Genomic DNA, 4,102 nt, shown 5'->3' with positions numbered 1-4,102 from the left:
CCAACACTACCAGGTATATACTTACTAAATACAATGATAATTAATTGTTTGCAATATTGCAATAAAGATGAAAGTGGAAGTTTGGAAATTGATGTCAGACCTACACATCTGGTAGAAACTGTGTGGGTAGGCACTCAAGATCCCCCAGGGTATTTAGCACCGAGAGCTGAAAAGCAATGATTTCTACCTATTCTACTGAGTAGGTGACGATGACACCATGCAATTTCTCCTCAATGCAACTAGCTGCCATAGTCTGACAGAATGACTATTTATAGTACACCTGTCACCTCTTTACACCTTACTCTTTCTGTTAATTTTTTCCAGTTACTTAATCCTTTGCATATAACAGCAATAGTTATAATTTACAAGATATCCCTGGACGAAGAAGGCTATTCAGCTCATCTATCCAGAATGAACCTGAAGATCCCTCATTGCAGTTCAGTCCATTCCTAAGAGTTTCCAGGACTTTCACCTTCACCACTCTATTCTTGATCAATTAGGGAATCCATTCAATGTATTAAATACTCTTTGTGTGAAGAAAACAATTCCTGATTTCAAGTATAAAATTTTCTTTTACAAATTGTAACATATCCTACTATGGTAAATCTGGAAGATTGCTATAAATTATATTGCCTCTTCCTTAGTATTTACAGTCTTCCAGACATATACAAGATTACCCATCAGACATCTTCTTTGGAAGGCTGAAGAACCCAAATTCCCTAGTCTTTCCTTGGAATTGAGACCTCTAAACCTGAAAACCATCCTTGTGATTCTGCTTTTCATTGCTTCCGAGGCTTGAATGGCTGCCTTGTGTCTTAGTGCCCAAGACAGTATACATTGCTTAAGGTGTAGTCTGAAAAAAAAACACTGCAATTTGAACCTGATTTCCTTACTTGTAGTGCTGGCTATATAGCTCAGGATTCTATTGACTTTGCTGCTTGCTGCTGTACATTAGTTGATCACTGGGATCTTGCTCACAAATCGGTTTTCTGTTTTGGAAGCTGGTGAGGCCCTGGTTCCTCAGAGGTGTGCAGTCAGAGCCAAATTTGTGGCACTACAATTGGCTGAGCTGTAGAGGTAGGAAGGAAGAAGAAAAGAAGAGCAATAGTGATAGGGGATTCATTAGTTAGGGGAATAGACAGGACGTTTTTGTGGACGTAGATGAGCCAGCAGAACGGTATGTTGCCTTCCTGGTGCAAGGGTCAAGAATGTCTCCGAGTAGAACATTCTTCTGGGGGGAGGATGAACAGCAGGAGGTCCTGATCCAGGTACCAGTGACTTAGTAGGAAGGAGGATGTGGTCCAGACATCAGAATTTATGGAGCTAGGGAGACAATTAGCAAGCAGGACCTCACATATAGTAATTTCGGGATTACTTCTAGTGCCACATGCAAGTGAGTACTGAAACAGGAGGATAAGGCAGATGACTGTGTGGCTGGAAAGATGGTGCAGGAGGGAGAGCTTTAAGTTCCTGGGGCACTGGGACTGGCTCTGGGAAAGATGGCACCTGTACAAGCTGAATGGACTGAGTCCCTTGTGGTGCACTTTGCTAGTGCTGTTGGGAGGCCTTTAATCTAACTCGGCAGCAGTGTGGGAACCACGAGAGAACATTAGAGAGGAATTCCAGGGTGCACAAAATATTGGGAGAGACAGATAGTATTAGAGAATAGTAAGTTAATGGGTGGAGTCAGAGTAAGAGAGAACGTAATGATGCCTAATCAGGGTGTCATGAAGTAATTAATGCATATAATATTATTGGAAATTATTATTTTTTAAATAGAGGTTTAGTCTGTGGGTGTGTATGTGTGTGTTTTAACTGGATTAAAGCCAGCTAGTCTGGGTGCTTTGATGAATAGTAGTTTTGAGATGTAAACACAGAGGTAGAGGACATTTGCATTTTGTTGAATAGAGCATTCAAGAAGGGGAGTGAAATCTTGCACCTAGCTAGGAGACACCAATCAATGTTTATATTACACATAAAATTGGTATTATAAAAGGGGTTTTATTGTTAGAAGAGGTGGAGTTCAAAGGGCCTGGTGATACCATGAAAATTTATATTCAAAGTGCTGGGTATAACATAAAGCAGTTTTGTATGTACAGGGCAGAGGCATGTAACATCAAAGCAGCTGTAAGCCTACAGCAGTCTGTAAAGGAACCAAAGTGAAAGAAACCTAATTTTGAATTTGTAAGGTGAAAATGCTTTGCCTGGTGTCTGCTTAAAGTCTATGGGTTGTTGGTGCCTAAATGGAGATTAGTTTGGGAATTTGTTATAAATTATGATAGTGGCAATTTGTAGCCATGTGTATATGTTTAACCTGTGTAACTTAATAAATGTCTCATGTAGTTTGATATAAAAACCTCTTGAGAACTGATGGTCTTATTCCTGAACTTAAAGCTGCATCTCAAACATACCAATTGAAAATATAGGTTATGACAGATGTTTAAAGTTTCCCTCTGGGATTTTAAATAACTCAGCTTTTAACAACTGTTGTGTCATAACACAGGGTTACTCTGCATGTATGTGAATGCACGGTGTATAGTAAATAAGATTGGGGAGTTACAAGCGCAGATTGCCATGTGGAAATATGATGTTGTGACGATAACAGAGACCTGGCTCAAGGAAGGACAGGACTGGGTGTTAAATATTCCTGGGTACAAGGTGTTTAGAAAAGATAGGAAAGGAATAAAAAGAGGAGGGGTGGTGGTATTGGTTAAGGAAAGCATTGCAGTGCTGGAGAAAGACGATGTCCCAGTGAGTTCAAGGACAGAATCAATTTGGCTAGAGCTAAGGAACAGAAAGGGTGCAAATACATTGTTTGGTGTAGTCTATAGACCTCCAATGAGTGGAAAGGATGTAGAGGAAACATATAGGGAAATTACAGAGATGTCAACATTATAGATTAGTTATAATGGGGACTTTAATTATGTAAATATAGACTGGGACAGTGATATTGTAAAGGGTGGAGATGGACAAGACTTTCTAGAATGTGTTCCGGAGAATTTTCTACAGCACTATCTGTGCAGTCCAAGAAGAAAGGATGCACTGTTGGATCTGGTTCTTGGAAATGAGGCGTGCCAAGTAGATCAAGTGTCAATGAGGGAACATTTAAGGGACAGTGACCATTATATTGTAAGGTTTAGGAAGATGTTAGAAAAGGACAATAGGCAATCTAGAGTAAGAATAATTAGCTGGGTGAGAGTCGACTTCAATGGGACAAGAACAGAGCTGGGCTAGATAGACTGGAACCAAAGGTTGGCAGGAGAAGCTGCAGCTGAACAAGGGGCTACTTTCAAAGAAGAGATGTTTGGGCACTATCAAAGTATATTCCCTCAAAAGGCAAAGGTAGGGCAAACGAATCCAGAGCTGCCTGGATAAAAGAAGAGATACAAATTAAGGTAAAGAAGAAAAACTGTATTTATGACAGGTGTCAGGTAGAAAATACAATTGAAAACCAAGCTGAATACAGAAAGTTCAGAGAAGAGGCGAAGAAGCAAGTAAGAGAAGCAAAGAGGGATTATGAGAAAAGACTGGCAGCCAACATAAAGTGGAATCCTAAAGTCTTCTATGGGCACATAAATAGTTAAAGGATGGGAAAAGGAGGAGTACGGCCAATTAGGGACCAATTAGGGTTTACACATGGAGGCAGGGGGCCTGGTTGAGGTGTTAAATGAATATTTTATATCTGTCTTGACCAAGGAAGCAGATGCTACCCAGGCCATGGTGACAGAGAGGGAAACTCTGTCAGTAGAAGGGTTCAAAATCGATACGGATTAAGTGTTGGATAAATTGTCAGTATTTAAAGTTGACAAGGCACCGGGACCGGATGAGATGCATCCAAGACTATTGAAGGAAGTGAGAGTAGAAATTGCAGGGGCACTGGCCATAATCTTTCAGTCTTCCCTAGACTCAGAGTAAGTGCTAGAGGACTGGAGAGTTGCAAACATTACGTCCTTGTTCAAAAAAAGCTGTAGGGCTAAGCCCAGTAATTACAGACCAGTCAGTTTAACTTCAGTGGTGGGGAAGCTTCTATAAATAGTTATTCAGGATAAAATTAGTAGTCACATGGAAAAATGTGGGTTGATTAGGAAGGGCCAGCATGGAG

The sequence above is a fragment of the Carcharodon carcharias genome, chromosome 12 (genome assembly GCF_017639515.1).
Source record: "Carcharodon carcharias isolate sCarCar2 chromosome 12, sCarCar2.pri, whole genome shotgun sequence".
NCBI classification, from domain to species: Eukaryota; Metazoa; Chordata; class Chondrichthyes; order Lamniformes; family Lamnidae; genus Carcharodon; species Carcharodon carcharias.
This window is presented reverse-complemented; position numbering follows the sequence as displayed.